The 24,751-nt window shown below is 39.7% G+C and overlaps 1 protein-coding gene across 1 annotated transcript in view; it reads left to right on the top strand.

Annotated features, from left to right (window-relative positions):
• The window catches only part of LOC310896039 (uncharacterized protein), a 680,208-nt gene that overhangs the window by 83,857 nt on the left and 571,600 nt on the right, over positions 1-24,751 (top strand). Inside the window, exons 4-5 of the mRNA XM_083827872.1 lie at positions 19,658-19,774; positions 24,325-24,469. The gene's annotated coding sequence lies outside the window, so the exon portion shown is untranslated. The remainder of the gene's footprint in view (positions 1-19,657; positions 19,775-24,324; positions 24,470-24,751) is intronic.

The following is a 24,751-nucleotide window of genomic DNA, read 5'->3' as shown; positions in this document are numbered from 1 at the left end:
TGTGTGCTAGACCTGATTACCAAGGCAGTTTCTTGCCAAGCCTGAGATACGTTTACAGTGTTTGTCCCTTGTGTCAGACAGGATCGGTGAGACCCAGCTTTGCAGAGGATTTCAGGAACGGGAGCCTCACAGAAGTTGTGCTTTTATGGCTCTGCTACCAAATGCATAGTTTAAATAATAAGCTTTTGTAAAATGCATTTTATTAGCGTGAGCAAAGAAGGTATTAAAAAGGGGGGAAAATACTAAGATTTTCTGACTTTGCTAAAACTCCAGTTTCTTTGTGATAAAACATCCAGTACTTTAGCTGATGTAGGCTACTGTGTCTGTGGTGTATTTGTGTTCTTTGTTTTCCACTGAGATCTGGAGGATATCAGCACAACAATACATTTCTTTACTTCTGGATAGAAGCCGAGGTAATCTTTATTTCCACTTGGGGGTAAAACATTGTTTACTCATTCTTCATCCTCTCTCTCCGATATCTTGTTATACTTGTGTTGCATGTGAAAATAGTTCCATTTAGCCTTGTCTCTTTGCTCTCTTTCACCTTTATTTTCATTGAATTATGTAACTAAAAACTTGTTATGTAACTAAAAAGTTGCGCTGGAAAGCAGTCACTAGAGGTTTGCCATTACGATGGTTATCTTGCAGCTAGAGGATGTATGGGATCTAGAATATTGGTGTCAGGAAGCCCTGCTTTTTGTCTCACCAGCTCACAGGTGAATGTGGGATGTCATCTGCATTGTTTTGTGATCCGTTCTAGTCATTAGCTCTGGAAGAGCTGGAGATGACAGAGAGATTTGGAGGCGATTATGGCCAAACAAGGAGTGCGCTGATGCCTGCCTAGGGAGAAGGGATGGAGACTGTAGAGCTAATTGAGCATGAAAGTAGTGATGAAAAAGGCAAATGGGGGGGAGAAGGAGGGAGAGTGAAATGGCTGTAGATGAAAAAACAGTATAGCAAAGTGAACAGATAAGCAAACAAAGGAAATGCTGCAGGCAGTGATTCTGCTTGACTGCACAAAATAAGCAAACCTGAGCCAGTTAGTAGGTGGCAGGATGCTGCAGAGATCCTGGGGTTCAGCAGGGCCTGCCTTTCCCTTTGTGCCTGTGCCTTGTGGCTGGCTGCTGCCCTGTCAGGGAGCTGCTTCTCAGGTGAGATGCAACAGGGCAGGTGCAATTCTGTTCTTAGTTATCAGAGACGTTAATGGCTGTTTTTTGTCAAAACAGAGATTTCTTACTTTGAATTCTGGCCCATTTTCAGGCTGTGCGCTTCTGTTAGTTGTCTTAATGTCATGCTGATATTTCCAAGGCATTTTCTACTGGATCTGTTATTTGGTCTCAACTCCTGTCTTCTGCCCAGATGTTGTGTGTAGTGTTGCTGTGGACTCTTGAACTACTGTTGCATGTTTTGTGAAGGTGAAGTGGCTTCTGCCACCTTAATGTGCTTGTGGTTGGACCCTGGGGTGAGAAGCGTAGGGTCAGCATTATCTAATAAGTCCTTGCCTTTGTGTAATGTCATTCAATCTGAAACAGAAGGAGCAGTCATGCTTCAGAGTAATGTGACAGAGTAAGGACTGGAACTGAGAACTCGTACTTAATAATCCTCTGATTTGGCAAACTCTATGTAATTTTATGGCCAAGCTTTAAGATGAAAGAATGGAATACCCTTTACAGACTTCTTAAATGGGATATCCTGAAATGAACAGTCACAGAATCATTTAGATTCAAAGGGACATCAGGGGGTCTTGGGTCCAACCTCCCCCTCAAAAAAAGGTAACTGGGCATACAAAGCAGGCTACTCAGGGCTTTATCCAATTGGACCCTGAAAACCTCAAGGGATGGAGATTGCACTTCCCTGCACAACCTCTGTCACTGTTTGACAGTCCCAGTGTAAGACAGTTCATATTTGAGTCTAGGCGTAGCTCCATTTTTTTGTCCATTGACTCTCACGCTCCTGCTATGCAGGACTCGCAAAGAGCATCGCTCTCTGTTTTCTGTAACATCATCACACGTACCAGCAGGCTGCTATTCCTTCCCCGCCCCCCCCCAAAAGCCATCTACCCTCCAAGCTGAACAAGCTCAGCTCCCTCAGCCTCTACTCAAAGGGCAAGTGCTCCAGCCTCCCGTTATCTTGGTGGCACTCTGCTGAACTTGTTCCAATTTATTCATACCTGAGGTCTATTGGAGGCCCATTCAGGTCCCTCTGAATGGCAGCCTTGCCCTTCAGTGGATCAGCTGCTCCCCCCATTACTACCCCAATTTGGTGTCATGTGCAAGCTTGATGAGAGTAGCCTCTGCGGCTTCCTTCAGGTCATTGATGAAGATGGTGAAGGAGGACAGAAGCCAGGATAGGCACTGAGTGTATTCTACTTGCTACCTCCAGGTAGAGCGTGACCTACAAAGACCTGCCCTCTCAGCCTGCCCACCCCACTGGTTTTCCACCCACGTAGCTGTGTATGCATCCAGCGTAATGCAATGTATAAACTCGAATGTGTTGCTGTTTTGGGGGAGAGTGTCAAAAGCTGTGCTGAAGTTGAAGTAAATGCCATCCATTGCTCGCTCGCTCTCTGTCCATAAAATCAGTACATTTTACACTAGAAGTCGCTCAGGATGCTCATGCATGACTTAACTCCTTGTAAATGCTACAGAGTAATTACAACAAGCAAAGAAACAAAAGAGAGAGTCCTACTCTTTGTGCAAGAAACACAGCTTTTTCTCTTTTTAGGTTGGAGTAGTAGATTTTTTTTTTTTAACTCAAATAAACAATTCTTTTGCTGCTAGCCTCTTTAGATTCTTGAAAATTGCAGTGAACCAAAGCCAGTCAGCCAAAATAAATAAATAAATAATAAAAAAGAGGAGTGTTGGGGAGAATCTGAATCCTGTATTCTCTGCCCTGGGGAAAAATATGGCAGAATCTTTTTTTATTTTCTCTCTGTGCTTGTGAGCTATCTGGGCTTCACGCAGGTGTCTGTGAAATATAACGCAGAATTCCAGTTTGCCTAGCTGGTTCAGTCTCCATCAGCCAAATACTCAGGGAAGACTGGCTTAAGAACAAAAGCCATTCCCCCAGACTGACGCTCTGGTGATGTTTTTTGTGGTTTGAGCCTGGCATTCTGCTGACCGATGGATCTCTAGAGCCAGTTTTAATGCGGTACGGTCCAGGTCCTGTAACTCCTCGTGAATTTAGAACAGAGCAGTGATTAGTTTTCTTTGGGAGACTGACCTCTAGTGTTTCAACACGACAAGCTCAAGAGGAGGGGAGCAGTATACTCGATGGAGTGATGCCTGAAACCCATCTGCAGTGAGTGATGCTAAAACCTGCAAGATAATTAATATATTTAATAATGAAAAGGAAGTGTTGCCATGGAAGCAGGAGGTGTATTTATATTGCTATGGCCACAGAAGGATTGCATGATATTTTTAATCTTTATTTTAATTACTGAGTTTAATTTTTTTTTTTGAAGTTGCTGAGGCCTCTTACATTTTTTGATTATGTAGTGTTCTGCGAGATTGAAATATGAATTGAAACAAGAGCTGTTTCGCTCTTTCCAGAGAAGAAATCAAATAATCTCTGAAGCCCGAGCTATGTGCTAGATTTGATTAAAAGTCTCACGGAGGTCAATGGAACAGCCATTGCCGAAACACGCTGTTATTTTTTATACATGAAAAGCATGAGTTTAGTCTTAGAAGCAAGACAGAGATATCTGTTATTCATGGTGGATTTGTGTGTTTCCGTGCAAAAATCCAAGGCATAGGCAGGTTTTTATTGCTTCAGGTCAGACCCCACAGCACGCCACATTTTGGCTGGGAGGTATTAAGCTCTTTTGAATTCCTATTGAGTTAGCATCCTTCTGTGTCTAATCCCAGCTGACAGCTGGGATAGTGGAAAAGGTGTCTGATTGTTTTGCTGATGCAAGCATATTTCTAAAGCAGATGTTTACGGAGCAAAATATGCATTTCTTACTATGGTATTCCAGGGGAATCTGTTTGTTCCCTCATCTGATCGCTTTCATGTGCATTTTATAACATGAATCTTATTATGGGATTTTATTTTATTTTTTGTATGAAAAAAATCATGCCAGTTGTAGACAGAGAACATTCCTTCCAGAAAGAAGAATAACAGCTTCTCCAGGATTTATTTGAAAAGCAACACAAACACTTTTATACAACAAAACAACCTTGGCTATTCTGAAGTTGCAGCTCTAGAAACTCCTTTTTCTCTCACTGAAATTGAATGCTGAAGGAAGTCAGGACCAAGACCTGTTTAGAAGCCATTTGTTCAAGTCTGAGTTTGTTGAAACACAGCTAGAACAACATGTGCTGCTGGGTGTTGAGAGCAGTAGCTACGGTTTAGATCTGGATCATTAATTTTTGTCCTTTGATCTGTTGAACAGATGTCACATCTTCTGAGTTTAGGCTCTCATTTTGATACCCTAAGTTTCCTGCTACTCTGTCCCGAAGGTTTGTTTGAGAGACAGTTTTGCACATGGGAGCTAACACCTGTGAACAAATGTACTGTTCCGTCTGTGGTAAGCTTCTCTACTCTGGCTTATCTAGGGTCCGCAGACAAACAAGATACCTTATATTTATGTTAATACAAGATATTAATGTAAACCAGATGCTGCTGCTGTTACAGCGTTCTTGCGGAGGGCTTCTTTTCTTTGGAGTGCATTATTCCCACTAATTCAAATAGCCTGAATTTGTTGACTTTTTTTTAAAGGAAAGCTACTGAGACAGTGCATCTCGCCTGAAGGGCTGTGTACTGAGAGCATGTTTTGAAATATCTGCCTTATTTTTGCTGCACAGTAGTTTGGTAGCCAGTGTTTTCTGATATGTTATTTTGGCTTGTGTATGCTCTTTTCAGGCATCGAAGTGAGAGCTTAAGGAGCATTAATGAGTATGTTTTTCATGTAGAAAAGTAAAATGTAAGAAGGGGTAGATTTAGGCAAGTAAGGGAGTTCTAGAAAGGCAAAAGCACTTCTTTTGATGACCTTGGAACATCTCAGTGGCAATAGGCCTGTGGCAGAGAATTTGTACCATGATTTAAAATTTTGTATGTTACTGTCACACTAATGGTTTTGCAATGCAGTTTTAAGCATAACATGATATCTGTTTGTTTGTTTGTTTGTTTTTCCATGTCTGACTTCTCTGGAAATCACAGAATCTCAGAATGGTTGAGGTTGGAAGGGACCTCTGAAGATCATTTAGTCCAACCACCCTGCCAAGCAGGATCACCTAGAGCACGTTGCACAGGATGGCATCCAGGCAGGTTTTGAATTATGAGATTTGTGATGATTCATTTTTGCTCTAATGCATATCTCTGTAAGAGGAAAAATTACACATACCTACTTCTCCCCTTTACCCTTCTAATATTATTCCATGTCTGTGTTGTTAAAACAGTCTATGGCATCCTATTGCAGACTTTTTCCAAGGCAGCAGACACTGAACAGGTGACCAGAAATAGTTCTTCATGTCAGGAACTTCAATTAATCCATTCTGAAAATGAACTTGTACAGGCAGAAAGGGTAGGGTATAGACATCTGTGTGAAAGCCATATAAACTAGGCTTATACGTGTAGTCAACAGAGATAAATTGATTTTCAGGTATCGTTCATTTCTTTTGAAATATGTAGCTAAAATCAGCCAGATAAACTGAGACTTTCAGAGCATAATTTATTTCTATTGTGTGGAGTTCCATTAAGTTCCCTTTTATGCTGATATTTAAATCTGTTATGGACTAAAAATGACTACCTCGTTCTCTGTAAGTATTGCAGAAGATGTTGTGTGTGTTTTCTTTGGCTTGAATCTTTGCTTTGCTTTAAGGCATCAGATTTCTTCACCCTCTACTGCGACTGCATCACTAGTGGACTTACGGAGAGCCTTTGCCATGCTCTTTAGCTTGTGTGTGTACCTTACCTCATTTGGGATGAACTTTTACAATCATATAATACTCCTCCATCTTCTCAATGCTTCTCTCCTTCTACATGTTAGTTTTGGCAACCAGCCTATCCTCATCCCTGCTATGTAGCCTTCCACTTCTGTTCTGCATATTTGTACCTGCCTTATTTCTTTTAAGCATGTTTTAACTTTATTTGTTTCACGATTCCATGATTATGTAGAGACTGATTCTAACGGTCAGCACAGTGTTTTTGTCTGTGAAGTTGAGTAGAGTAGGTGGGCTTCATCATCAACATTTCTCAGCTGAAATTAAAGCTTTGTCATTGTAAATTTTCTGAACAGAACAAAAAGATTGTGGCCTATGTTAAATTTTCTGAACAGAACAAGAAGTTTGTGGCCTGTCAGAAACAATGCAAGTCCACCAAACCAGGAAGATTTTAGTATTTTCTTGCTCCTTTCCTCCACCAAAAAATTCCAAACTTTTAGCAAAACAGTTTGGTTTTGAGAAGAAAAAAAAGTGTTTCCTGGAGCTGAAAATAACATAGGATTTAATTTTGGATTATGCTGCATTAGTAAGAATCCCCCATATATTGTAGCAAATTGTTGCTTACAGACAAAACTGAAAAGATTTATATATCTATTTTTGAAGTGTGGAAATGTTTTGGCTTCTCCAAAATTTTTGATGGATGGTTTTCAGCTGGAAATAAATCTGCTAAGTTTGTATGCATCTAAAAATATTTGATGATAATGCACTATGTATTCATAGTGGGATGATGCACTTATTTTTAAGTGCTAGTGTTTCTCTGGATATAGAAGCCTTTCTGGCATTACTAATATGATTTGAAAGGACGGTTTGGGTTTTTGGTTAGCAGAGTACCATCAGAGATGATTCTTCTGTAGACCAAAATATGGATGTGGATCTACATGCTGAAGTTATGCTCCTCCCCAAATCTGTATTTAGATGCAGGTATATGTGCATCAGTTAATGGTCATACTATTTCCACAAAAATACAGAGGCAATTTTGGATGCCCACAAAAAGGGTTTCTTTTGAACAATAGACTCAATGCATTTTTTTTTTTTAAATACTAAACCCTTAAAATCCACCACTGTCTCAGTGATTTGAACATGAAGGACATTTAATGCAAAGTGAGAATTTTATGAATTAAGACAACAACAAAATCTCTTTACAGCATTTTCACTTTTTAGTTATGGCCTGAAGTCTTAAGGGAAAAATGATCAAGAGGTGTTGTGAGCGTGGACCCCTGCCATAGCCCCCAGATCAGACCCAGAATCATCTCTTCCTGCACAGGGGTGGTGCATTGTTAGCCTACACAGTTTCCGAACCAAATCTAAATCCAGCCTGTTGTCTTTGTTTTTGTCTGCTGGGTGATATATTTTCTTTGTTTGCTATCTCAGAGCTCTCTGGAAAAAAGTGACGAGAGTGATGTGTTCATGCTCTCTTTCTCTGTCAAGCTGTTTCATCAGCTCACATTTTATGTTCCAGGCTGTGTGAGAACAGTTGTTGAATGCTTAATAGTACTTCCATTTGCCAAGCTAATCTACTTCTGGTACTTAAAATTCAACTTCACATGAAATCTTTGGCAGCAAAAGACCTATGCTCAGTAGAACCCATGATAGTTGAGGAGTATTTTGAATGCTAGACTGTAGTCAGAAATGTAACTGCAGAGGAATTAAATCACAGATTTCATCATCCTGCTATTTTAGGAGAGAGAAATTAATCATAGAACATTTGTTTTTAAAAAATAAATATAGATCATACTGACAAGATCTGAGTGCTCTTGCTAGCCAGACTGCTTAACAGTGAAAATTGTAAAGGTTATGGCTTGAATATAGAGTGGGATACAGCAGTAGCAGTTTGTCTTAATACTGTTGACTTGCTAAGATGTTCAGGTAGCTGGCAGTGCAGAGTCTTTGTTAGGTTTCGGTCTAGTAATTGTGAGTTGAAATCACTGCCCCAGCCTAGGTATCATGTAAGACTTTTATAGCTTAAAAGCTAAGAGTACATACCTCACTGCATGCAATATTTTTTCTTCTGGGAGGAAGAAAGTTTATATTGTGTGTTTGGATTGCATATAGAATATTGCAAGGAGCAAAATGGTGACAGCAGCCCCCATAACCTGGTGATAGCTCCATTTTATAAAGTAAACTCCTCTCTGGTTCTCCTTTGCACAAATGAGATTGCTGATGTCACTCTTCATTTAATCATTAACTACATGTCTCATTAACATCTGTACCTCTGGCTCTATAGGTTAAGCTTGAAACTGCAACATTTCTCTGTCTCCATGGCTGCTCCTTGAGCTCTCAGACAGCAGGAGCTGGCAGTCATGTTTTTCTAAATGTTGTTCAACCTTTGCAGGCTTTCCTTTCAGGCTCAGAACTTCCTCTCTTTACTTTATCCTTCCTGAGTCTTTATTCTGGCTGCCTCATTTTGCCAGGCTTAACATTTTAGTCATGGTGCAGTTTCCAGTTATTGCCAGGATAAATAAAACACCCCTTGTCACATCTCACCTGTGTTTTTATCGCAGGGAATTGAGCCGAAGGCAGTATGGCTCCTGCTTTTGAAAACTGTCAGATCCAAACTAATGTTATGTGAGATTTGACAGAAGACAACAAAGTAGAGAAGGAGTCAGAGATTGCCCTTAAGATGACTCACTCAGGGCTGTTGCAAAGCTAGTGGCAAAATCTGTGTCCTTTGGGCAGTGTTAGACTTGTGTTTCTCCTGAGACATCCAACCTGAAGGCTGTGCTTTGGAGTGGCTCATCTTGTTTGGGATATGCTAAGTGCAGTTTAAAGCTTGGGATTTTGCAGCCTTACCTGAGAATTAAATTATTTTCAGATGGCATTTTTATGGCTTCTGTTGAGAGTAAATTAGTAAGGTAAATAATTTGGTGCAAAATAATCATATTCTTAATCAAAACGTTGAATTCTACTCTCTTGCCAATGCGGTGCACAGATACCGGTACATTTTGTTTCAGTTAGCAATATGTAACCCAGCTTCCTTTAAACAAAGTGTAACCAAGATGAATTGGAAACGGGAGGAGCAGGTTGCCTGTCTCTGTCTTGCAGCAGCCATATAGACATAGAACCCAACAGTCAGCGTGCTGCAGCTCTTGGCAAGGCAGCAGTGCTGCTTGGCTGTTTTTTTCAACATTGTCTCTGCCTTAGACGCAAATATAATTCCCAGGGCTTAGAGTGTATTCTGCTGGTATGATGGCAAAGAAAGGTGCAGCTCAGTAGCTTTGGTTTTATTTACTTCTAATTTTCCTCACTCCAGAAAAAAAAATAAATCTTAAGAAATCTTATGCAAGACCTTGTCCTGTTTTGCACCGGTGGGATTTGAGTTCTTACCAGAATTAGAACTGTATTAAAATTCAGAATTTGTAGGTGTGGAAATAGATCTTTTAATTGTTGTGCAATTGTGTGAAGAGTAAACGCATCAGTGCCTGCAATTAAAGACTCAATAAGCTGTTGAAAACGTTTTTATAAAATTTCAGATGCATTCCCAATTCACTGGTATACACTTATAGCATATTCTTATGACTCTGGAGTGTACAGGGGAACCTGACATTAGTATGCACTGGTAGGTTGGATATTTTAGCCCATAGACAACAGTAAGCATGCATATTTTATGTTTAGTATAAATTAGCCATGCAGGATATCAGATGAGTGCCTGAGGGGAGGTGCAGTGTGTTGAAATTAAGAGTCCAAATGAAATCTGCTTAGTGTTAAAGCAGTCAAATCCTGACTTAGTTTTCACTGGTATCAGCCAGTCCAACTCTATTAAGTTCGGTGGAACTGTACCTGTTGTCTGCTGGGGAAAAGATCTTCCCTGAGTATTTTGAGTAAACGCAGCCTAGTTCTGTTGATCAAAAAATACTTTTATGCAATATCTGAAATGTAATTTTTTTCTCACAATTTACAAACTAATTACTGAGCCCCTCTGTAGACAGCTCTACTGGGTCACTGCCTTTCATCATGACAGACTTATGGAGAGGGGTCCCAGGTCTACTCTGTCAGGCATGGGGACTGCACATCCCTAGAAAGGGGGAAACTTGCCCTTAGAACAGCCTATGAGCCTTCTTTTGTTTTACTGGCTACAAATTGCAACTTTGCACCCATTGTCAAAAAAACAAATGCCAGATTACTTTGGAGCTGGAGGCATGTTCCTTGTCACTAGGACTCAGGGTCCTAAATAAATCTGATTTTTAAGCATTGTTTCTTGAAGCCCTGGCTCCTGAAGATATTTTGAAGAATTACATCCTCTGATATGAAAGTGATAGGTACCTTCAAAATATCATGGTTTAATTAGCTGACCCTAATAAAAGAAAGTCAAACTTGAGCATTCTTTCTGTCTGCCAGTTTTAATTACTGCAGAGAAGGAAGGAGGAAGAATGACTCAAGCTCATTTGTCCTGTTCAAGTTCGATGATCTCTCAAAATAGAGACCATCAAGCTTCCTGGGAGGGGGCAGAAGGTTTCCCCATAACAATATGAGACAAGCCCTCTTTAATTAGAATAGGAGGGATTTTGAGTGTTTGTTCTCTTGTGACTTGAGTTAGCATTGGAAAAGAACTGAAGAGCAAGTAGGTAGAAATTAAGGCTGCGAGAAGTGTTTAAAAGGAAAAAATAAATGCCTCTTGTGTCTAGACATGGAGAGTACCTACATTTACAGACACCACAGCTGCAGTATTTATACTGTCTCTCATATTGCTTCGGAGTAAAGAGCCTGTTGTCTTTCCTACTTGTGTTTAAAGCTCTTCAGTGCTGGCTGGACTGTTTGGTACCCCTGTGTAAGCATTATCCAATTAAACTTGAGGCTCTGTTAGATTTGGCAACTGTATTCCTTACATTTTTTTATTTTTATTTTTACCTCCCCAACTGGATGGTTGCTTCAAATGAAGAGACTTTTGTATGCCAGGACAGAAACTTTCCCTGGGGGGTCTAGTAATCACTCATATCAAGAAATGCGTTATCCAACACCCCAAAGTAATAGCAAACAGCAGCACCTCCTTAATTGTTTACTTCACATTGTTGGAGTTGTAAATATTCCCCTTTTTAAGGCAGGTAATAAATAAATTATAACTGCAATATCTCTTTTCCACCCCAAGGTTATGTTTATTCTTGAAGCACACAACAGAAAAAAACCATGAATACAATAGTAACATCTTCCACGGAGACTCAGTACAGGCATGTATGCTGCTCATTAATTACATTAATTATTGATACAAGATAATCCTGATAATACTTGGACCAAGGTTTTCAAAAGGAGGAGTCTCTGCTTGGTATTTCATTCTGCATGCAGCCAGTTGGGTTTTGCGTGAAATGTAGATGTACTAATTTCACTGGGTGCTTCTTAGGGCACTCACAGACTGCTGGAGAGCTCTGGGTGCTGCTGCCAGGCATAACTCCTTCACAGGGTGTGAGGACAAAGAAAAATAGGATCTGGTCTAAGGAACTAGAGCAGGATCCTTGCCTTCCCTTGAGAGGAAGGCTGCAGGCTCAGATGCTTAAGCTGGAAATACAAATCCATGGGAAATCAGGCACCAGTAATTCCTCTGGTCATGGAAATCAAGTCCATATGCTGCTTGAAGTACTGGTTAGCTATGGATGTGGTAGGGTGCTTTGTTCACGCTTGTAGAATGACTTCTTGCTATGGATTTTCTAGGTAGGTTTTGAAAATTCCTAAATCAAAGATATTTGTTAATAACTTCCCTATACCCAAATCTCTCAGGATGCCAATTTAATCTCTCCTACTAACTTGTAAACTCCTTGGATACCTACATACACTTAGGCAGTGACAGTGTCATACTACTTTTCATTATTGCTTCTGGTAGTAATTGCTGCAAGTGAGACAACAGTTGGTATTTCAGTTCAGTGCTTTCACTATTGTCTTTTATTGCTTCAGAATGAAGGGATCTACTTTTTGCTGTAGTAAGATTTATAGAGGTTAGGAACCCAAGATCACCTCCAAATTACTACATTACAGTAAATACATTGTTAGTTATGGCACTACACACACTGTATAGAATCATAGAATCATAAAATCACTTAAGTTGGAAAAGACCTCCAAGATCATCAAGTCCAACCATTACCTGGCACTGCCAGGACTACTACTAAACCACGTCCCTAAGCACCACATCTATATGTCTTTTGAATACCTCCAGGGATGGTGACTCAACTGATTCCTTGAGCATCCTGTTCCAATGTCCCACAACACTTTCAGTGAAGAAATTTTTCCTAATATCCAATCTAAACCTCCCATGGTGCACGTGAGGCCATTTCCTCTTGTCCTATTACTTGTTACTTGGGAGAAGAGACTGACACCCACCATGCTACAACCTTCTTTGAAGTAGTTGTCAAGTGAGATAAGGTCTCTCCTGAGCCTTTTCTCTAGGCTAAATAATGCCAATTCCCTCAACTGCTTCTTATAAGACCTATTCTCTAGACCCTTCACCAGCTTCGTTGCCCTTCTTTGGACACACTCCAGGACCTCGATGTCCTTCTTGTAGTGATGGGCCCAAATTTGAACACAGTATTAAAGGTGTGGCCTCACTAGAGCTGAGTACAAGGGGACAATCATTTCCCTAGTCCTGCTGCCCACACTATTTCTGATACAAACTAGGATGCTGTTGGCCTTCTTGGCCACCTGAGCCCACTGCTGGCTCATATTCAGCCGACTGTCCACCAATACCTCCAGGTCCCTTTCTGCCAGGCAGCTTCCCAGCCACTCTTCCCTCAGCCTGCATTGGGTTGTTGTGCCCCAAGTGAAATACCCAACACTTAGCCTTGCTGAACTTCATACAGTTGGCTTCTTCCCATCTATCCACCCTATCCAGATCCTTCTGTAGAGCCTTTGTACCCTCAAGCAGGTCAACACTTGTGCCCAATTTGGTGTCATCTGCGCTTACTGTGGGCGCGCTCAATCCCCTCATCCAGATCATTGATGAAGATACTAAAAAGAAATGGCCCCAATACTGAGCCATGAGGGACACCACCTGTGACTGGCTTCCAGCTGGATTTAACTCCATTCACCTGGCCACCCAGCCAGTTTTTTTTACCCAGCCACAGTTGCTTGTAGTTTATGCAAGTGCTATAAGAAACAAAATTTTTATTAATGATTATTTCTTTTTCATCACAAAGACTTCAAAAATTTTCAGTAGCATTAGTAGGCCTGTATTGTTTACATGCTACATCCTATTTATATCAGTATGAGATTTAGGAAAATAAAGTTCTGAACAAGATAGTACAACGCGTAATATAGGAAACTCAAAAGAAAATGAAGTTACTTTAGGTGTCAGTGGAATTAATTGAGGCATTTTGTTCTTAATAGTCTGATCTGAATGCTTTGCTCTGTATAGGAGCACCTGCATGGCCCATTGGCAGATGGGGATAAGTGTGGTATTTGAAATATTAGAAGAATTCCTATTGACAGATGGGAAAAATGATGTGGTATTTGAAGTCTTAGAATAATAATGAATTTAAATTAACCTTTTTAGCTTCATATTTGCAGATAATTAATATAGTACACATCACCAGTTGCCACATCTCTGATAAGGGGTGGGAACCTCTTAAGAAAGTCTAATTTGGTTTCTTGCAGTTTGCATTCTATGAAAGGGATAGTAGAAACATGTGGTATACAGTGAAAGTTTATTTGTGACTAGCGTCTTATGTTTGATAGGTGTCAGAGAGAGCACTATCCTAATCTATCATGAAATTTGGTCTGTCAAATAGCAGCTTAAGCTCCAGGCTTGGTATTGTCATTTAATTCACAGACAAACAGCAAATCACTTTCTTTATATTTAGAATCACAGAATATCCTGAGTTGAAAGGGACACAGAAGGATCATCAAGCCCAACTCCTGGCTCCACACAGAACCACCCAGAAATCAAACTATATATCTCAGAGCTTTGTCCAAATGCTTCTGGAGCTCTGACAGGCTCAGTGATGTAGCCATTTCCCTGGGGAGCCTGTCCCAGGGCCCGACCATCCTCTGGGTGCAGAACCTTTCCCTCACACCCAGCCTGACCCTCCCCTGTCCCAGCTCCATGCCGTTCCCTCGGGTCCTGTCGCTGTCCCCAGAGAGCAGAGCTCAGCGCCTGCCCCTCCGCTCCTCTTGTGAGGAAGCTGCAGGCCGCCATGAGGCCTCCCCTCAGCCTGCTCTGCTCTGGGCTGAACAAACCAAGTGACTTCAGCCACTCCTCATATATCTTTCCCTCTAGATCTTCCACCATCTCTATTGCCTTCCTTTGGGCGCTCTCTAACAGTTTTATGTCCTTCTGATATTGTGGTGCCCCAAGCTGCACACAGTACTTGAGGTGAGGCCACACCAGCACAAAGAGACAATCCCTTTCCTTGACTGGCTAGCAGTGCTGTGACTGATGCACCCCAGCATATGGTTGGCCCTTCTGACTGCCAGGGCACACTGCTGGCTCATCTTCAGCTTGCTGTCAACCAGAACCCCTGGATCCTTTTCCACAGGGCTGCTCCAGCCTTATTGTCCCTAGTCTGTATGTATATTCAGGCTTGCCCCATCCCCGGTGCAGGATGTGTAACATGCTCTAGGTGATCCTGCTTGTGCAGGGGGGTTGAACTAGATGATGTCTGGAGGTCCCTTCCAACCTCAACGATTCTGTGAATCCGTACTTGCTCTTATCGTATTGTTGGTGATTGCTCAGCTCTTTAATTTGTCAAGATCTCTCTGCAAGGCCTCTCTATCCTTGAGGGAGCTAACAGCCACTCCTCATTTAGTGTCATCTGCAAACTTACTTAGTATGCATTTGAGTCCTGCATCCAGACCATTTATAAAAACATTGAGGAGAACTGGCCCTAAAATGGAGCCCTGGGGAACCCCACTAGTGACTGGCTGCCAGCCTGATACAACCCCATTTACTCTAACCCTTTGAGCACTGTCCATCAGCCTATTGTTCATCTTTCATGTTATGTACTTGTCTAGCTGTATGATGGACATTTTGTTCAGTACGATACTGTGAGAGACAGTTTCAAATGCTTTGATAAAATCCAAAAAGATCACATCTAGTGGCTTCCCTTGGTCAACTAAATGGGTAACCTTGTTGTGAAAGAAAATTAAGTTATTTAAGCAGAATTCTCCTCTCATGAAACCATATTAGGTATGACCATATATATATTAGCTGCGAAGTAGGAGATGATGCTACTTTGGGAGAGCCTTGGGCAGTCGAAGAACTATAGAACAGCAGGTCTAGAAGGAACTGTTAAATGGTGCAGCACAGTCAGGTGGAATTGTATGCCACCAAACAATAAACGTGAACCAGAACAAAAGCCATGTGGAGTGAGTTATGCTGGAAATATCCCTTCTTAGAATAAAATATTCCTCCCGCTTGGCCAAGAGCGTTGTAAATGCCCAGGAGCTCTGATATTTGGTCACATATTCTGTTATCTGGTCTTCAGATGCTCATGGAGAACTCTGAATATTTGGAATGTACCAACTGTCTTTATGTAAGCATAGGCTTAAAAAATAATTTGTTATATAGGCATAAGATGGATGCCCACATGCAATTTATATATTCACATTATCACAGACACCTTCTCTGAATCTTCAGCACTCATCAAAACCCAGACATTGCCTATCACTTTCCTATACCCTTCTGGGGACTTGTAATTGGGCACTCAGTCCACATCACCACCTGTGTCCAGCAGCCCCAGAGAAGACTACTCCTCTAAGAAATCTATATGTTGCCATGAGCCATCTTGTCCTTCTTGCTGCCTTGGAAAACATATCTTTCCATAATGGATGGCCTGTCTTTGTTTTAGGGTCTTCCCTTATGCATGTGAGAAGAAAAATAGCTAGCTATTAAAATAGATTAAAGTACACTTTGCCTCATGATTAACACATGCAATAGACAACAAAGTATTTCTCGGGTCCTCAAACAAAATATTTGCAAATGTTCTTATCTTAAAGAAAAACACTCAAAATGCTGCTTGGTATTGTTTGCTTATCTTTTTATTTTTTGAATATCAATATTTTATTACTTCTTTTTTTTGGTCAAATTTGCGAAGTGTAAACATACATAATCAGTCTAAAGTGAGACTGAATAACTGTAGAAGAGTAGTTGTTAATTACTGAAGCCACCCTTTAGAGGAAGGGACATATTTTGATAAAATATTCCCCAGTCAATGAACTTTACAGATTTATTGCTGTGATGCTCAGAGTTATGACAATATGTACTAAGTAGCAAGTATATCTCTGTAGAGAGTATAAATTCATTCTCTTTAGAAAGTGAAGATGAGTTCAAACTCAGGACTTGCTTTGTCTTGACATTTACTGATTTTACTGACAATATGGAATTTTCATTAGTTAAGAAATACTTTTTTTGTTGTTGTAACTAGTAGTGCACCCCAGACAATTAAATTAGATAGCAATCATCTTTAGGTCTTTTACAAATACAAATCCTATAAATAAAACTGAAAATTCTCATAATGAGGAATTTCTTTTTTTTTTTCTCCCTCCTCTTGTCTATGTTGCTTCTAAAAGTTTTATGATGAGGCATAAATTAGTGTAGCAATACTTCTGTCACAAAGGCCTCACAAATGCAGTATAATTTTGTGATGACAATGCTTTAGGGATTATTCTGAACAAAAATATAGCAGAGAAGCTTCTTGTTTTGGAGGAATCATAGCAAATGAGTACTTAATGGGTAAAGACTGGTAAACAATATCACTAAGATGGGGAAACTGTCCTAATGGAGCATCCTGCCTTACTGAGTTTGGAGCCTGTGTATTAGACTAAGGTTATTGTTTTCCTGAACTGAGCAAGGTGAAGATGGACTTTCAGAACAGACAGTCTCCACTTGTGTAAGAGCTGGGGCTCTGCTTTCTTGTTGCTGGTAGGATAAATGACTCCTCAGGTTCCTGAACTTCCAGTGTTTGAGAGATCCAGTCTCGTGGCTCCCTGAGGCTTTACTTCACCTTTTCATGGGTGTGTGTTAAGAGAAGCAACTAGATAGAAGGCAACAGATCAAAAATACGTCAGTCTTCACATAGGTAGCCCAGGAAATATATTCTCTTTCTCTTTATAGATGTAAATAAGTGCAAAGATATATGTGATTATTTGAGGAAATGCTTTGCTTCTCCATATTGGGGTCTTCTTCAGGAATCAGGTCTCTCCTCAAGCACCCTTTTTTAATACCAGTTGTTTTAGATGATGCTATCTCTTCTGTTTCTAAGGAAGTGCTATTTGTTCTGTCTCCAGCTTCCAGTAAGAAACCTTGCATCAGCCAACCTGTTGGCTAAATTTCCTCCTATTTGAATGTGTACTTATAAAGATTTGCTCATTCTCTGAAGTCCGTGATCTGATACAACCTTTACTAGTACTGAATTGCATATTCATAGAAGCGATAGATAATGTAGATATTTAAATTAAATAGACATCAAATGTTTTATGTAGCCAAATTTCCAAAATACTCACAAGGTTACGAATGGCTTAAATTGGTACCTGGTTAAAATGCAGGAAGAACATACTACACGTTTTTTCATGTAGAATTAGGACTATTGCTGTTTTCTGAGTTTGAGATCTCATGAACATAATCAATTAAACTATTCTGGGTAAGACAGGTCCGCTAGTTCATACTTTTTGTAAAAACAATCCAACTGCATGTCTGATTTAATTTTATGTGTAGCCAATCTTTTATTAGATAGATTTTACTTAGCACACTTTCAGGCTGAATACTGGGGTTTCAGGATACACCAAGAAAAACATAATAGTGGAGCTAATATCCTATGCCTGTTTCTTTCTTTCATTCCTCCCTCCCCAGCCCAACATCAGCTCTCTCTCAAAGCTGGAATTAAAAGAACATTTCGCAAATCTCTGAGCACAATATTTTATTAAAATTACACAAAAAAAAAAAAGAAAAATGTGTGGATTTCAAAGTTGGCTTTGTTTTCAAAAATATTTGTTCATTATCAAATGGCAAAAGTAAAAGTTTTTTTTTTTAAAGTAAAACGTAAAAGTATTACTAAAAATAATTTTAATTCATGTGATTGCTGTGCCTATCTTTTTTCCTTGACAGAACCCTAGACAGCAGAAAAGTAGTATCTGGTATAAAAGATTTTGTGTTTAATCCTTCATTCAGCAACCTTTGTTTGGTGGAAGCAAGTTTTGATTTTCTTATATTAGCTGTGAGAATATGTAACCTTAAGCGGCTGCTAAGGAAGTAGGAAAGTAAAGCGCACCAGCTCTTTGTAGCTGCCTAACAAATGAAAGACAGAAATGCGAGTTGGTGTATAAAATAAACAGCACTTCAGCAACAAAGCCCTAGTGATCAGAAAGCCTTGTTGCTTCTGGAAAGCAGGCTTCAGGTGAGCAGCCCCAGACTGAGATATGTGAAATTGGAGGATACTTATGGTGCCATAAAGAAAAGGAGTAAGCTTGAAAATAATGAGTACAAAAGCTCCTGTAGAAAAACCTTGGTGATATAAAAGCAAAATTGTGAATGCATCCTTCTGAGGAAAATAAAACTGATTTCAGTGCGCATTTGAGAACATAACCCAGTCAGGATGTATTGATATTCCACAGCCATTTTTTTAACCTCTCTAATTCTTCTTCAGTTATACCATTTTCTGTTATGTTAGACGGCTGTCTATTTAGGATGCTTTTAATTGTCATTTTAATATGAATATTTTTATTCTGAATTACTGGCTCTTCTTTTTCTTCTCATTGGTTTGAGGAAATTGAAGTGCCTTGCTTGTTGAGAAGTTCATTGCAGACTGCTTTTGTATCACAGCTAGGAGTCAGGATGTGGGTTCATTTTCTGAGCACTACAGGGCTGTTTTGTTTCCCTCCTTGAAGGAATATTGCAGGCTATGGAGAACAGAAAGGCAACCACAGGCTCAAAGAAAGGAAAAGGGGGAGAGAATCAGCAGTGAATGTTATGTTATTGAATGATGCAAGAATATTCGGGGAACTGTGTAGTTTTAATGTAACAATAAGGCTGATAAAGACTCAGAAGTTGGTTATTTTAAGATCTTGAAACGCAAAATGCCTTAAGCAATGTTACTTTAATTTGCTCTGGTGCGTGCATAGATGTACACATATACACAGAGCAGTAATAAAACTGGACTAACCCTTGTTTCAGTGTGTCATTTAATCTAGTTCCTGGATATCAGGGGAACAGAGAATGAAATCTTTTTCTGGCTTCAAGAACAAAGACGGCACCATTCTGTGCTATCAGCAAAAATTAGCAAAACAAAACAATAGCAGCAGCAACAGCAACAACAAAGTGTTATAAATGACAGCCCCCTGAAGGCCATTCATCAGGGCTAAAAGGAAACAGAGAAAATACTTTTTTTTTTTTTTTATTGTAGATAGCAATTAGCACACCTTTTCAGTTTGTTTCAATTTTAGGAAGATGGAGGCTCTTTGCCATGCGTGAGAGAAGAAAGGTTCATTACCTCTCTCCTGGAAATTCTGGCGGAATACTGGCTTTTTTTTTTTTTTTAAATATACAGCTTTCTAGGCATTTCAAATGCTTTTCCTGAAGGCTTGGAAAATAGGGTGGCACCTCAGATAATGCACATCTAATATCATACTTTAGAAAGACTGTTTCCCTACTGTTTAGGATCACTGTACATTTATGGGATTTCTTCTAGTGATATTACATTGGGAAGGCTGATTTCATGCATCTCTGGCATTTTGTTCTCATTGTCTTTAACTGCTGCTGGTTGCAATTGTTCAATTTTCAGTGAAAACATTTTTAATATCTGCAGGAGTGGATGCAATGTGAAGCTGAAAATCTGTTTCTCTTCAGAGATTGTGATCCAAAAGCTCCCTGAATCAAGCAGAAAATCTCAACTGACTCTACACATTTTTAGACTTGTTCAAAGGTGATTTCCTTGTACTGGTACTTTCTGGGGTTTTGTATTACAGTATCAGTGAGGCAATACAGGGTGAGTGTAAGCTGAAGGAAAGTGAGTTTGCAGAGGTGTATTTTTGATGCATGTTGCGGTGTGTGAGCTGCTATCAGCTCTAGACATGGTGTGGCACTCCGTGTAGATCATTTAGGCTTGGTGGGTACTAGTGAAGTGCTGCTAGAATCCACAGCACTGTTCCTAGGTATAAGGGGCAGGGGGGTATTTTTGAGATTTTATTCAGTAACAGAAAGATTGTACCAACTCAAATGGTAGAAAGGACATTATGCATTTTTGAGACATTTCTTACTGAAAAACTTGTACTCAAATTAATGAGAAAAGTGAGATACGAAAATTTGACGTGGATAGAGAGATATCATGGACCAGTGTAGTGAGGAGGGATAAATCTATCAAAAAATAAATAAAGTGCAAATGAACCTGGTTTATATTTTTAAAATTATTACTTATTTATTTATTTATTTTACTGTGCAGGTAAGAAACTGGAGAAGAGACAGACCAGATATTACATAGTTGTCTGGGTTTGGGAAGTCTGTGAAGATGCTGAGCATACTGGGTAAAAAAAAAAAAAAAAAGTATTATGGAAAGCATTTGACAAAACACGTGTGCTGTTCATTAGCATTTTCAAGCACTTTCTCCTGTTCAAACAACAGCTATGCAAATAGAATAGGCAAATGAATGTTAAAATTTGCCTATGCTGCTTCTTTTCTTTGCTCCTATGCTTTTAAGTGCCTATAAATAATAATACAAACTAAGGCATTATGGTCTGATGCTGTTTCTGGAACACACTTCAAATAATGCATTTTTTGGAGAAGCTCCTACTGTTATTAGAGATAGCTTTGTAGTTTGGTCAGTATCCATTCTGGTAGGTTGCATGTGAGCCACAAACACAGTCAAGGATGGACTTTTTACAGTTCTGTAGTTAAAAGCCTATCTTTTCATGTTAACTATTTTTAAATTTATGATCAGGTTAGAGGTCCTAGTCTTAGTTCAGAAAATGACATTCTTTACAGAACTGGGCAAATAATTTTAATATAAGTTAGGTAAGGTAAGCTTATTAATCATTTAAGACTGTCAGAATTTGAACTTTTGGAATATATTGAGTTTAACTTTAGAAAACAGCTTTATTATGTTGTAGGTTCACTAAACCTAAAACACTATCTTCAGTTAACAACCCAAAGAGTAATGCATATAGGGCTTGCAAAGGCTCATAAACTCCTCAGCTAATTGAGTCGGAGGCTCTATCTTCCAACCTTATTAACAATAAAATATTTCAAATAAACTCCAAGAAAATGATTGCAGGGTTTCTTCTACTACCTTATGGCTGTTGTCACACTGCAACTATTAAAGTAATGTTATTTTAATGGGAATATATATGTACACACATAGCAGTCAGATGCTTTATTGTACAAGCACAATTATACATGCCTTTTGGCACGGAGGTCACAATTACTGACGCAGTATTTGCCAGCTGTTGCGCTACAGCATTATCTGTGAAAGTGCACGTTTGCCCAGCAATCAGAACTGGCCAAAAGGCAAAAGTAAAGGTGCTTGTCTGTAAGGTGAACACATCCATTGTTACCACGAGCAGCTGAGTTACTGCAGTTGCAGTCTTACTAACAGAGAGGGGAAGGATAGATGCCTGCCTGTTTCTAGGAGCTCCTGTCTGCCAGGTTAATGACAGCACTTCTGTGGTGATTGAATGTGACTTTTAAATCAAATAAGAACAACAGGAACCAACTTCTGGAGGTGCCTTGCTACGTGTAGATAACTGCCTTAGAACAGAAGCCTGACTTCTGGGTAGCTACATTTAAATTCAACCCCACCTGTAAGAATTGTACAGGCATGACAGGGATGTTCTAGATGGGGTGTAAAAAGCACTGGGAATCCCTGCCCTTGGTGCACTGGCTGTGCTGGTGTTAATGCAGCCAGGATGCTCTTGGCTTTCATCACTGCCAGGCCTGAGCTGGCACACCGCTGTCTCCGTGTCCACCAGGACCTAATGGCTGTTTTCCACAGAGCTGCAGCCTGGGTCATTGCCAGGGCTTCTTCCCTCCCAGGAGTGGGACTTGGTCTTGGTCCTTGGTGGATTTCACCACGTTCCTGTTAGGCTTTTCCTTCAGCCTCTGCAGGTCCCTCTGAATGGCAGCCCTGCTGTCCAGTGGATTTACTGCTCCCCTCAAGACTGCCCCAATTTGGTGTCGTGCAAGCTTGATAAGAGTAGCCTCTGTGGCTTCCTTCAGGCCATTGATGAAGATGTGAAGGAGGACAGAAGCCAGGATAGGCCCTGAGTGTATTCTGCTTGATACCTCCAGGTAGAGCATGACCCATGAAGAACTGCCCTTTCAGCCTGCCCACCCCACTGGTTTTCCACCCATGTAGCTGTCTACGCATCCAGCATAATGTAACATATAAACTTAAACGTGTTGCTGTTTTGGGGGAGAGTGTCAAAAGCTGTGCTGAAGATGAGGTAAATGCCATCCGTTGCTCTCTCTCTGTTCATAAAATCAATCCATTTTACACCAGAAGGTGCTCAGGATGCTCACGCATGACTTACTCCTGGTAAATCTGCACTGCCTCTTCTCAATGCCTTATCCTTCATGTGCCCAGGAATGTGTTCCAAAAGCACCTGATCCACTAACCCTCTTTATTTTTATTTACTTCAGTTTACTTATGTTAGGTACAGGGTTTTTATAAATCTATAGGTACTGAACTTAGTGCACATACCTAGACAACCAAGGATTCTTTGTATTCTTATCTGTCACTGGGACTGAACATATTCCTTCATAAAACTGAAATCAAGTATTTTGTTGGAATCCATGAACCCTTCTTGATTTGGCTTAGCAGATGATGACACTTTTATTTTCAAATTCCATTGAAGGTTTAAAGTGATTTTTGATGCATTTCACTTGGAAATCGGGCAGTTCTGCTCAGCAATAAAAATCATTACTTTCAAAGTCTCAGATTTATTGATACCATATTCCATGGGGTACTCTTTCATCTGACATTTCACACTGTCATTGTGCAAATCAAATCAATCTGCATTTATTAATAAAAAAATTGAGTATTTTTTCAATTTTCCATACACCGTGGTGCTCACCTGTATGTTTATATTATACACGAACACATATGTGATGTATAGTATGTTTAGTAGTAAACTCATTTTGAATTTATGAAATTTAAAGTAGAGATCGTAACATTTTACTATGAATAAATCTGATGATCTCTGCTCCATGTAGTATCCTCTTGGTGTGGTACATTATCCGGAATCACATTAAAGAAAAATCCTACCTGCAGATTTCTGTTATTTTTGTAGATTTTGGATGTGTATCCTGCATTATCAGGATGTCATCCTGGCCAATCCTCTTAAAGCAGGGCATTAGTAGTAATGCAGCAGAGTGTGATTTGGCAAACCTGCTGTCCAAATGTGTGCACTTCAAGACTCTCCAGGTCCTTGATTCATCCCCAACTCTGTACTCTCTTCTTAATGTGGGCTAAAGCAGAAAAATTATTTCCGAAATGTCTGCCCCATCAACGGGACCTTTAGTTTCCTACCTGGTGCTCTTTGTTGCTGGTAAGTTGCTGGAGGCATTGAACTGTCAAGAGCTGTTCACATATATTTGAGGAGTGTGGAAACTGGATCCTAATGACTTTGCACTTTAATGAAATTATTTTATATATATATATATACGAGGCAAGAGAGATAGGACTTCTAAGTTTTTTTCAGTGCCTGTGTTATTGTGCAGCTAGAGGATTAAAACCAAAAGAAAACAAAACCAACAACAATGATGTTGGGTTTTGGGTTTTGACTGCTAACTACTTCTAGCTACTCCAACACCAAAGGTCCACAAGCACCTGTAACAAATGCGTTACGTGTGCGTTCAGTCATTTAATGCTAACTAAATTTTTGACTATTTTGTCTTATCTAAATGCAGGACGTGTTTGTCCTTGATGACTACTGCTTATACAGTAAGTGACAATAAAAAGTGCCTGAGGAGACATATAGGAAACAAATCTGTTATCACAGCCATTATCACAGGATGGCCATACTGCTTGTTTTCAGTGGAATGAGGAAACTCAGATGGAAGCTGCTAAGTCTCAATCATGATTTTTGTGGTTATACAGAAAACAGACTTGTCCTGTCTTCTCTAGCACTTAATCCAATATCTGTGTCAATTGAAGATACCCATTGGCAAAAAATCATCATCAAGCAGTGGTTGTGTGATTTGCATATAGTTTTGATCTGCTTCTTTAGTCTATAGACTCTACAGTAAAGAGTTGATATATTTAATATGGATTCTGCTACAATGTGTATGTGAGTGCACAACTAAAAAGAAAAGTGGAAAAAACAGATGAAAATCCTGGAAAATATTTTCTTGGAACGTTGTAAGGAATAATGTGAGTGTCAAGGTGGAAAATCCCTGGTCTAACAGCATTTTCTCTCTGATTTAAATTTCTCTCATTGTTAATTTTGTCTCATTATAACTGTCTGTTTCTCATCAAAGTAGGTTATCTTCTTGGACATAGAGTATTCTGTCACAGTCACGGACGCTTTGTTTAAAAGCTTAAAGTGAAAAACAGAAGCCTGGATTAAGGAAAAATCAACTTAAACTTGGAATCGTGGAATGTCTTGGGGTGATTTGCTGGAATCAGGTAATGGCTTCTACTTGAAAATAATGAAAATTTTATGATATATCATTGATTGCAATTGATTATTATTTGATTATTATTTTTTATGATTACACATTTTTGATTGACTGACATTTTAGACCTTTTTCTGTGGAGTGTGTGTCAGCTAGAAGTCAAACGGCTTCTGTCAGGTATCTCTGTTTTCTCTTAGAAAGTCATACAAAGTATTAATAGTTTTGCACTGGGAGGAATTTAGTAATAAACCTAAGGACATCCGCAATACCCAGGATCCTAGCTTAACATGAC

This window comes from Anser anser (genome assembly GCF_964211835.1).
Source record: "Anser anser genome assembly, chromosome: 3".
NCBI classification, from domain to species: domain Eukaryota; kingdom Metazoa; phylum Chordata; class Aves; order Anseriformes; family Anatidae; genus Anser; species Anser anser.
The sequence above is the reverse complement of the archived record's forward strand: the minus strand, read 5'-3'. Positions and strand labels throughout refer to the sequence as shown.